Genomic DNA, 12,228 nt, shown 5'->3' with positions numbered 1-12,228 from the left:
CACATCATAGTTTCAATGAAGTTTCCAAAAGTCTCAATGAAGTTTTAAGCTATTAAAGTATGCATATGTGAACAAATTATGCTTATGTGCCTGTGTGTATAAACTCCTTAGGGTTAGCTTCATCTATAGTTAAAGTGTTCAGCAGTTCAGCAATAACTGCTTTCATGATCTGAAAGTGGTGGGGAAGATTTGTGGCATTCTAACCTAACTTTCAATGCAAAGAATATCTCTCTCTCTCTCTCTCTCTCTCTCTCCACACACACACACACACACACACACACACACACACACATATATAAAAACATAGATACATAAATACATACATACATACATATATCAGAAGAAGGTACACACATATTGGAATGGGGAGATATAGATTATATACCCCCCCCATTTCCATTAACATAGTATAACAGAAAAGTTATGGGTTTGACAGCAGTAGATGGGTTTCTAGTTTCAGATGTGTAACTAACTACATCTGCGGTAGTCACTTTTGAGTTCTGTGCTTTAATTTTCATCATAAGTTATGGGTGAGTTGGATCACTCAAATCATAAAAGTGGAGAGACAGAGGACTATTGCATTATACCTTTTGAGAAACAGTCAAAGTATTGGATGATTTTGCTTAATTGCTTTAAAAAAAACATTAAAAGGGATGGTTCAGTCTGGATTGGGAAAGTGGAAATCGGTGTGATATAAAACAAAAGTAATTAATATAACACAAAACAACAACAACAACAAAAGAGGGAATTAAATGATCACTAACACTGTACATGTACCTAAAATCCCCTGATGCTTATGTCTGAAGGCAATGCTGCCATATTGTTTCAATTCAACAAATATTCACTTTTGCCTGCCTGGCTAGGTCATAGAGTGGCTGGCTTCTATCCCTTCCTTGCAATTTCTTCACTAGCTTTAGCATTTAAAAGTTAGAATAATGGATTCATAAAATTTTCATGCGTGCAGCTAGGTAGCATAGTAGAAAAAAAACAAAAAACAAAACAAAACAAAACAAACAAACAAAAAAAACACTTGCCTGGATTCAGGAGGACCTGAGTTCAAATGTGGCCTGAGACACTTGACACTAGCTATGAGACCGTGGGCAAGTCATTTAACCCTCATTTCCCCACTCCCCCCTCCAAAAAAAGAATCTTAATACTGGAAGAATACTTAGGGATGGTTTGACCTAGACCCTTGAATTTCAGTAAAAACATCTAATTACAAAATTAGGTACTATGAAGAAAGTCATAACTTCTTAAAATAAGGAGTTTATAGACCCACTGTACTCTGCCGTGGTGGCAACTCCTTATAAACCCTCCTGGCCCTTTCTACTTTACTTTCCTCTAGATAGTACAATCCACCTGTGAGTCCTAGCACATTATACCCCAATTTTCCAACTCCATACCACCCAGGCCAGCACCCTGGAGAGGACACTTCAGCAACTCCTCATGGGGTAGATACAACACAGGATGCAGCAGTTACCGGTTATAAGTCACTCAGGAGATGTGGCTCCCATTGGACTGCACAGCCACAATGTGGCCTGTGGCTCTTCAAGGCGCTGATCCATGGTCGTCCGTGACTGGTGGAGGCCTACTACTACTACATTCCCAATGGCTGACCTTCATACTTGGAAAATTTTTCTTTTCACTTTTACCTCCTGGCTTCTCTGGCTTACTTCATCCCATCTTTTGCAGTAGATTCTTCCCACTGAGAGCTCATTCACATTCACCCTTTGTCATACTGTTAATGTCTGCCTTCTGAGATTATTTACATTCTAACAATTTGCACTCTGCCTTTCCCTCCACATTAGTATTTGAGCTCCCTGAAGGAAGGGACATTGTTTTCAACTTTCTTTGTATCTCCAGTGATGAGCATAGTTCTATAATAAGATTTTAATAGAAGCTAATTGACTGACTTAGAGACTGACTTGTCATACCTCATGTGGAGAAATGTGTTCAGTTTCAGGGTTGCCACATATTAGTGAAGACATTAATAAACTGGAAGAAATTCAAAAGATGACTATCAGGTTTGTGAAGGACTTGGAATCTGTTCCATATGAGGATTGGTTGAAACAACTGGAGATCTTCAGTCTGGAAAAAAGAGTACACTTTAAGAATATCTAATTAGGAAGAAATTCTATGTAGAAAATGAGTAAGGAATTTTCTACTTGAACCCTAAGTAAGAACTAAGGGTGAAACTTGCAAAGAAATCATTTTTCTTTGTTTTGTGTGAGGGATAGGATTGAAAGGGGGAGACCTTCCTAACAATTAAAACCAAAATGTAGAATACACTGCTTTGTGATGAAGAGTTGCCCATCCTTTAAATTCTTTAAACAAAGACTGGATATTAGGTATGTTGTATAAAGGATTTTTTTTCAGGTGAGGGAGAAAATATGTGGAAGAAGTGACTGCTATGGTCCCTTCAAACTAAATTAGCTAACTATGACTTCTATAGATGAGAAGACTGAAGTGAGATCAGAGGGGAAAAAAATGACATGTAGTAGACTTCTGTCCAGTAGTTAGCATACATAGTAGACTTGGAGTCAGAAAAATCTGGATTCAAATAAATTTTAGACACTAATAAAATTGTAGGACCTTCTCTTGGCCACAGTTCTTGATTTACAAAATGAGGGGTTTATTCAAGATGAAGGGGCAGCTAAGTGACATAGTGGATAGAGTGCCAGGATTGAAGTGTGGAAGGCATCGTTTTTTTTTAGCTCAAAGCTGGCCCAAGACACTTACTAGCTGTGTGATGCTGGGCAACTTGCAACCCAGTTTGCAATATGGCAAGTCTTTTGAATATCTTTGCCAAAAGATCCCCAAATGGGTCACAAAGACTTAGATCTTACTGAAAATGGCTAAATAACAAGGAAACTTGAGCTATTCTCAAATTTCTCTTACTCTTTCAATCTACAATCCTCTTATGGTAAGCTGTGTTCAAATCCTGTTTCTGACACAGTTGTGGGATCATGGGTAATTTCTCAAAGTTTTTGTCTTTCTTTTTACTGCATATCTTTGGATTGAAAATGCATATATAATTACACAAATATAAATATGTGCACATGTAATTTCATTTTTGTGAACTTTTAAAAAGAGAAGATAGAAATATTTTTAAATTATACTTTCTCCATGGAAGATGACAGTTTTATGCTGACAGTTATTAAGATTTTCCCCTATGTTTTTTGCCAAGTCCTTTACATCACCACAGAAAAAAAGTTAAATGTGAGAGTGTGATACACCGGAGAGTCATTGTAAAAGAAGGGAGAAGAGAATTTGATTAAGAATCTGGTATTTTGGGACAGCTAGGTGGCACAGCTGATAAAGCACCAGCCCTGCATTCAGGAAGACTTGAATTCAAATCTGCCCTCAGACACTTGACACTTACTAGCTATATGACCTTGGGAAAGTCACTTAGCCCTCATTGCCACCCCCCAAAAAAACTGAATCAGTTGTTTTGTTTTTTTTTGTGCAGATAGAAAATTTAGGGGGAATTCTTCAGTAATGGAAGATGGTATTAGCTGTCAAAGGATAAAAAATATCTTCTCAATTCAGTCTAACCTCACTATTTTCTTTGTTTTAAAAGGGGTCTTGGGGGCAGTAAGGTGACCCTAGACAAGTCACTTAACCCCCATTACCAAAAAAAAAGTCAGTTAAAAAAAAACAAATTTTGATACTCATCAGAAAGTTATAGACTTAGCAAGTTTTCTAGAGAATCGAAATTAAGTGATTTACCTATGGATGTACAGATTTCAGAGGTAATAATTCAAGCAAAATCTTCCTGATCCCAAAGCTGACATCTTCATTGTCATCATCATTGTTGTTGTCATTGTCAGTCTTCGCCATCATCTCTTTTTTTGCCTTCCCCTTCCCCTTTCCTTTCTTGTTGTCCTCATTCTCCTCATCCTCCTCTTCATCCTCCTCCTCCTTGTCCACTTCCTTCCTCCTCATTTCCTCTTTCTTCTTTCTTCTTCTTCTTCTTCTTCTTCTTCTTCTTCTTCTTCTTCTTCTTCTTCTTCTTCTTCTTCTTCTTCTTCTTCTTCTTCATCTTCATCTTCAACTTCATCTTCATCTTCATCTTCTTCTTCTTCTTCTTCTTCTTCTTCTTCTTCTTCTTCTTCTTCTTCTTCATCTTCTCCTCCTCTTCTTCAACTTCTTCTTTCCATTTTTCCTTTATCTTATTTTTAAATTTTTAATTCTTTCTTCCTTTTCTCATATGCCTCTTCATTCTTCTATTCTTCCTCTTTCTTCTCATCATCTTACTGTTCATCACAATCTTCTCATCATATTTATACAATAGTATTCAGATAGAAATGGACCTGGGGTTTATAACTATCCTTCCTTTTATATTATATCTTTATGGACTGTTGCATAGTTGGAAAATAATAATTTTCTTTGGGGGGGTTGGAAATGAAGGTTAAGTGACTTGCCCAGGATCACACAGCCACTAAGTGTAAAGTGCTTGAGGCCAGATTTGAACTCAGGTGCTCCTGAATCCAGGGCCAGTGCTCTATCCACTGTGCCAGCTATTTTCCCCCAATCATTTTTTAGGAACAAGAATGTTTTATGCATTTGAAGATGAGTAATGTAGCAATTATATTATTTTTTTTTAATTTGGACCCATCATTGGTTTCTTTTATTTTTCCAAATTACATGTAAAAGCACATTTTGACATCAATTTTAAAAAAAACCTTGTATTCCAACTTCTCTTCCTCCCTCCCCTCCCACCCCTACCCCAAGAACTCAAACACTTCAACATAAATTATACATGAATAGTCATGGAAAATAATTCTATATTATTTAGGTTGTGAGTGAAAACAGATTAAAACAAAACTTCAGATTAAGGAATTGTCAAAAATTGTTTTCAGATACTTTCAGTTCTTTCTCTGTAGATGGACTGCAATCTTCATAAGTTCTTCAGAGTTATATTGGATCATTGCCTTGCTTAAGATAACCATGTGCAGATCATCTTACACTAATGCTGTTATTTTGTATACAGTACATTTATCTCTGCTTCAGTTCATGTGGTTCTTTCCAGGTTTTTATGATACCATCCTGTTCATCATAATTTTTTATATAGTACCTTGAACTTGACAGAGAATTTTCTTCACAATAGCTGAGCAGAGTAGGTACCATGTCTTTTGACATTGTAATCAATCATCATAACTATTTCCCTCCATCCCATTCCTTTCCAATGATATTTACTCTGTTGTCTATCTTATTTTTCCCTAATCCTCCTCAAAAGTGTTTTGCTGCTGACTGTCCCTCACCCGCTCTGCACTCCCTTTTTTCACCCTTCCCTCCTTATCCTCTTCCCCTCCTACTTCCCAGTAGGGTTAAATAGATTACCCCTCACAATCGACATAAAGTGCCTGATCAGCATGTAGGACCCCATCAGGTACTTTTCTGTCCAAGGCTCCTGAGAGGTACAAACCTCTCCTTAAAAAATATGAGTTATTTAGAATATGATATTTAAAGTCTGCAACTAATCTCTACTTCATCTCCAAAGTCCAGGGCCCAGCTCACACCTGAGGGCAGCAGGTAGTCATGTTAAGAAGTCTCCTAGGGGCAACTAAATGGCACAGTGGATAAAGCACTGGCCCTGGATTCAGGAGGACCTGAGATCAAAACCGGCCTTAGACACTTGACACATACTAGCTATGTGACCCTGGGCAAGTCACTTAACCATCATTGCCCTGCCAAAAAAAAAAAAAAAAAAGAAGTTTCCAGACCAGCACTTTTATTATTTCTGAGAGGAGAGGACTAAAATACCCTGAGAATCTTTGAACCAAATCGATCTCATTAGTTACTGCAAGGGGAATGTATGTCTTCTGTCTGAAGATTCTTCAAATTCATTAGTGGGCAATCCAGTATGCTAGATTTGTAGTCAGAGAACCTAGTTCAAAACTTGTTTCTGACATCAGCAGTAAGACTTTTCATAAGTCATTTACCTTCTCTTGGTCTCAGTTGCTTATCTCTAAAAGGTAGAATTGGACTGATTGGTCCCTTCCAGCTCTAAAGCTCTTATCTCATAATTCTTAATGCCCAGCCATCTTGTCTAAGAACTAACATCCTCCTCACATAACTCCTCTCCCAATACATATTCATTCCCAGAAACATATGTGCAAGTACAAAGGGTTTTTATTTATTTTAACTGAGTCTAGACCTGGCCATCTTGTCTGAGCACTAGCATCCTCCTCACATAATTCCTCTCCCAATTCATATTCATGACCAAAAACATATGTTCAAGTACAAAGGGCTATTACTTATTTTAACTGAGTCTAGACCCCGTATTACCATTAGTCATTGGAGAATCAGGGAGGACAAATAAAAAGAGACTTATCAGATGGAAAAGGGTTTTAATAAAAGTTGTGCTGGTATACAATTTCATTCAGTGACATCTCTATTAAAAAGAGGGTCTAATCTGCAGAGCCAAAGCTGGGCCAATGAAAATAAAATCCATGAGGTCATTTGTAGCCAGCACATAAAACCTCCAAACCGTTGGCAAGAAGAAAAGGTTTGAACAAAGTCTATTTTCGAGGTTACCAACATGAGGAATGAAATTCTCTCATTACCTTCTATAAGGCCAAATATGAAACTGTCCAGATTGTGAAAGTATTTATGGATGATGGGTGATAAAGGCACAATGACAAAGGACAACCTCAGGTGGGCTTCTCCAAAAGGTAAGGAACAGGAATTGAAAGCAGGACAGAGTTCTCTATCCTTTTTCCATGGGCAAAGTGATAGAGATGAAAGAATAAAATTTTACGGGGTTGTTGGAATGTAGTCAAGTATATTTTCATTGGCCTTCATGAATTTTGAAGGCAAACCTCAGTTTGTAATTTCAGACAGGCTACCTACTAAGGCTGACTTTATTCAAAATTTCCTCCCTCTATTGTGTCACTGGGAGCCAAGACCTCCATTGCCATCTCCTCCCTCAAGTAAAATATCATTGTTCATATTTGGATACCTGTGTAGTCAAACATCCTGAACTTGAAGTGGGAGAGACATAGATTGAAATTGGTTGGCAACACTGGGATTATGACTTTTGTAACAATGAGAAAGTCACTTAATTTCTCTGGGACACTTTTCTAACAGCATGAAAAATAATTAAGGTATAAACTTGATTGTCTTTATAATGCTACATGTATGATTCCATTATCTTACTTCTCTGCATTGTTAGGAAACTGTTCTGTAAATGTTAAATTCCTTCCAATATGACATATTATGATTCATTAGTTTAATTTGAGGATTTGATAGGTAGCATGACAGTGATTATGAAGATGGACTTAGAGCCAAGAAAAAACATGTTCAAGTCTTGTCTGTGATACATGTTGGCTGGCTGAAATTAAACAAGTGCCTTAACAATTTGCATTAGTAGAAGAAATTTCCTCACAGAGAAATTCACTATATTCATGAAATAATAATCCCAGGCTCCGTTATAATGATAATGGATATATATGGTTGTAACCATAATCATAGTCATTTTATAAGCAATGGAACAATAGATACCTTAGAGTTTGGAAGAATTAGGTTCAAGTTTCTTGTCTCCTAGTGGCGAGATTTTAGGCAAGTCACCTAATGTCTTTGAACCTCAACTTTTTCATCTCTAAATTGCAAATATTAGAAGCACTTAACAAAAAAGATTGGTGGCAGAATCATATGAGATTTTGAAGGTCAATCACTTTAGAAATATTAAATCATCACATAAATATATGCTATCTTTATTGACTACATAATATAAGGGTTTCAGTCTCTTTTAGACAAGGGAATTCACCATAATTATTTAATCATATAGCACTTTAATTTCATATTTTCTAATTATCATCTTTATCACCATTTTCCTTGTTAAAATGTTAAAAGTCTTTTGAAGGTTAAGCTTTAAAGTGGTTGTCAGTCATCCTGATCTTATGGGAATTAATACTCTGAAAGCAAATTTTTTTGGTAGGGAGAGTACACAAAGAAGCTGGGTGCTGAAGGAAAAACAAAAAACATTTCATAACAAGAAGCTAGGGACAACTAAAGTTGGTACACCTATTTCACATATTCGATAAGTCTTGATATTGACTATCATAATGTAAAAGAAAATGCCAGTAGGACACGTCAAGCATATAGCCCTTGATTATAAAAGGAAAAAAATGAGAACTTTTTTTTTTAATCCCATTCTGGCTTTTTCTCTAAAGCCATTTAGTATCACTAAACAAAATGGGAAAACTCATATTATTACTAATAAAGTGTTTGAAGGGGGATAGTTAACAGCTGTTGTTATGTTTACAAGAAAAGAGAAAACTGAAATAAGACATGGAAATTCATCATCTCTTCTCAGTTTCAACCTCCTCAGGTAACTAACTGTATTTTATAATTGTCTACCTTGGGATAAGATGAGAAAAATATATACGGAACAAATAAATACACCAGCAAGAAGGACTAGCAGTAGAATAAAAAACTTTAATAGCTAAAGAAACACTTAATGGCCAAGGTATAGTTTGAGGAAATCATAGTCATGTAACTTTGGTGATGTTTCTGTACAATTCTGGAGATGGTCTGAATTTATAGAAATAGCTCTGCACCATTTGAAACTAAGCCTGGGAAATAAAGGGTAATCTAGTTTTGGATCAGAAAATTACTTCACAGAAAATGCCCTTTGTGCCAGAGAGCCATCACAGCAAAGAAGCCCGTCATCTTTGGGCCCACGATTCATGCCTTTTGGCCTACACAGACAGAATTCTCAATTGCTTCAGGCTTTCTGAATAATAAACCTAATTGACCATCTGACCTGGTTGGATGAATTTTGCATGAGTAATATCATTGATGCCAAAGATAGTGATCAATATTGTAATCACTTGGTAATTTGATATGTGCTCCTCCTTAAATCAAAATTGAATTTGATGGTAGGGAAGGGGTACTTCTAATAATTCTAGCTATCCAAAATTGGAATGAGCTCACTTGGTGATTAGTGATTCTCCTCTATGAAATTTTCAAAGTAAAGACTAGGCAGTCACTTATCTGGGATTTTGTAGAAGCAAATTTTATTTAGGCACTGATTGGACTAGGTGGCCTCTAAGGTTTGTTGTGACTCTGAGAGTATGTAGCTATTTAGGTGATTCCTTCCTAATTAATATTCTTCAACTTCCAGTTGTCTAGGTTCAAAATCCTCTAACGACATTTTTTTTTTATCCTGTGTGCCCGCTGTCATTTGCATGTTGTCTTATCCATTAGAATATGAGATACTTGAGAAGAGAGCCTGCTTTTGCCTATTGCTATATTCCAAGCCATTAGCATCATGTCTACCATATAATAAGTGACTATCTAACATTCTCAGAGTCATTCTCACCTCCTTTTTTATCATAAAAGTATTTTATTATTTTCTAGTTACATGTAAAGATAGTTTTCAACATTTGTTTTCATAAGCCTTTTCTTTCCAAATTTTTCTCCCTCCCTCCCTTCCCTGTTCCCTCCCCAAAACAGAAAGCACTCTGATATAGGTTATATATGTACAATCACATTAAACATATTTCTGCATTTGTCATTCTGTGAAAGAATAAGAACACAAGGGAAAAGCCTAAAAATAAGTACAAATGGTATGATTCAATCTGCATCCAGATTCCACAGTTTTTATTCTCTGGATTTGGAGAACATTTTCCATCATGAATTCTTTGAAATTGTCTTTGATAATTGCACTGCTACATTTTCAACTCTTTGCCCTTCCCCATGACTTATATCAATTCATTTTTCAAATTCTTTTATTTCTACTTTCATAATATCTCACCCTTTCCTTCTCTCTCTCTCTCTCTCTTAATCAGGAATAGTTAAATTTTTTCATTAAAAAAAATAAACATCTTAGGTGCTTGTCACAGCAGCTGCCTGGGTCCTTAGGATAGACACCCCAGAGTGAGTCTTCACACAATGGTTGGCAAATTCCTGATAGGGAGACTTAGTAAACAGTTTCCTTCCACAGGTCTGGGGGTTAGGTAGCTGTATGTTTTAGAGATGGCATTGAAGGTACACTTAGCAATGTTGCACAGAGTGGCAGTACAGCCAAAAGCAGAAGTGTAGCTCTCATCAATTCCTGCCATCATCAGGAGTTTCTTAGGCACAGGAGCTAAGACAATGCCAGTACCTCGAGGGGTGGGAATCAGGCACACCAAAACTGATCCACAGCGCACGCACGCACGCACACACACACACACACACACACACACACACACACACACACACACCTTGCATGGAACTGTGTGAGGCTTGTCAATTTTGTTCCCCCAGTAGCCAAGTCTCACAGGAACAATGGACAGTTTGGCCAGAATGATAATACCATGAATAGCTGTGGCTATTTCCTTGGAGCACTTGACACTCAAGCCAACATGTCCATTGTAGTCACCAATGGCCACAAAAGCTTTGAACCTGGTACATTGTCCAGCTCTAGTTTGTTTCTGAACAGGCATGCTCTTCATAACCTCATCCTTCAATGAAGACCCCAGGAAGAAATCTATGATCTCAGATTCCTTAATAGGAAGAGAGAAAAGATAGATCTCCTCCAAAGACTTGATCTTCAATTGCTTCACTAGCTGGCCCAGCTTGGTGACAGAAACCCACTTCTTATCTTTGGACTTTCCTCCTATGGCCCCAGCCGCGACCCCAGCTTTGACCATGGCCCAGACCATGACCTTGGACCCCACTGCTGAAGCCACTGCAGAAGCTCCCACAGCCTCCTACTCTGGAGACCCTGGGGCCTGCAGCTCCTCCTGCAGCACTGGCATTGTCTGCCATTTGGTGTTCCTTAGAAGTAGAAGTCACCCATCCCTTCTTTTTTGTTTGTTAAATTTAATTTTTTTAGTTCTCAACATTTGTTTAGATAAGATTTCCAATTTCAAATTATCTTCCTCCTTCCCCTCCCTCCCCCTTCCCCTATATCAGGGTACCTGCTGTCTAAGGGAGTGGGGAGGGAAGGGAGGGAAGCCTTAATCAGAAGTACCGACCATAAAAATTGTTTCCCAGCTTTCTGCATCCCTTCTAATTTTGGATGCATTGCTTCTGTTTGTACAAAATTTTTTAAAATTTAATGTAATCATCCATTTTGCATTTCATAATATTCTCTATCCCTTGTTTGGTCATAAACTGTTTTCCTTTCCAAAGATCTGATAGGTAGACTATTGCTTCTTCTCCTAATTTAACTATGGTATCACCTCTTATGTCTAAATCATGTACCCATTTTAACCTTATTTTATTATAAGGTGTAAGATGTTGGTCTATGCCTAATTTTTGCCATATGATCTTCCAGTTTTCCCAGCAGTTTTTCTCAAATACTGAATTCCTATCCCAGAAGCTGGAGTCTTTAGGTTTATCAAACTGTACATTACTAATGTCATTTACTGTTGTGTCTCCTGTGCCTAGCCTATTCCATTGATCTTCCTCTCTATTTCTTAGCCAGTACCAGATAGTTTTGATGACTGCCATTTTATAGTAGAGCTTCAGATTTGGTACAGTTAATCTACCTTCCTGTGCATTTTTTTCATTATTTCCCTCAATATTCTTGACTTTTTATTTTTCCAGATGAATTTTGTTATTATTTTTTCTAGCTCTATAAAATAATTTTTGGGTAGTCTGATTGGTATGGGACTGAATAAGCACATTAATTTAGGTAGATTTGTCATTTTTATTATATTAGTTCGGCCTATCCACGAGCAATTGATATCTTTCCAATTATTTAGATCTGATTTGATTTGTGTGAAAATTGTTTTGTAATTATGGTCATAGAGTTCCTGAGTTTGTCTTGGCAAGTAGACTCCCAAGTCTTTCCATCTCTTGCTGCTGGACTTTGTTGGTCATGTATAGAAATTCTGATGATTAATGTGGATTTATTTTATATCCTGCTACTTTGCCAAAGTTGTTAATCGTTTCAAGTAACTTGTGAGTTGCTTCTTTAGGATTCTCTAAGTATACCATCATATCATCTGCAAAGAGTGATAGTTTTATTTCCTCCTTGCCTATTCTAATTCCTTTAATTCCTTTTTCTTCTCTGATTGCTAACACCAACATTTCTAGTACAATATTGAATAATAGAGGTGATAAAGGACATCCTTGTTTTACCCCTGATCTAATTGGGAAGGACTCTAACTTATCTTCATTACATATAATGGTTGCTGATGGTTTTAGGTAGATACTGCTTACTATTTTAAGGAAAGCTCCACCCATTCCTAAACTGTCTAGTGTTTTTATTAGGAATGGGTGCTATAT

The 12,228-nt window shown here is 37.0% G+C and overlaps 1 pseudogene; it reads right to left on the bottom strand.

Moving 5' to 3' along the window:
* Nucleotides 1–9,834: 9,834 nt before the first annotated feature.
* LOC122740108 lies at nt 9,835–10,761 on the bottom strand (annotated as a pseudogene).
* Between the last annotated feature and the right edge of the window lie 1,467 nt (nt 10,762–12,228).

The sequence above is a fragment of the Dromiciops gliroides genome, chromosome 2, assembly GCF_019393635.1.
Source record: "Dromiciops gliroides isolate mDroGli1 chromosome 2, mDroGli1.pri, whole genome shotgun sequence".
Lineage (NCBI taxonomy): Eukaryota > Metazoa > Chordata > Mammalia > Microbiotheria > Microbiotheriidae > Dromiciops > Dromiciops gliroides.
This window is presented reverse-complemented; position numbering and strand designations above follow the sequence as displayed.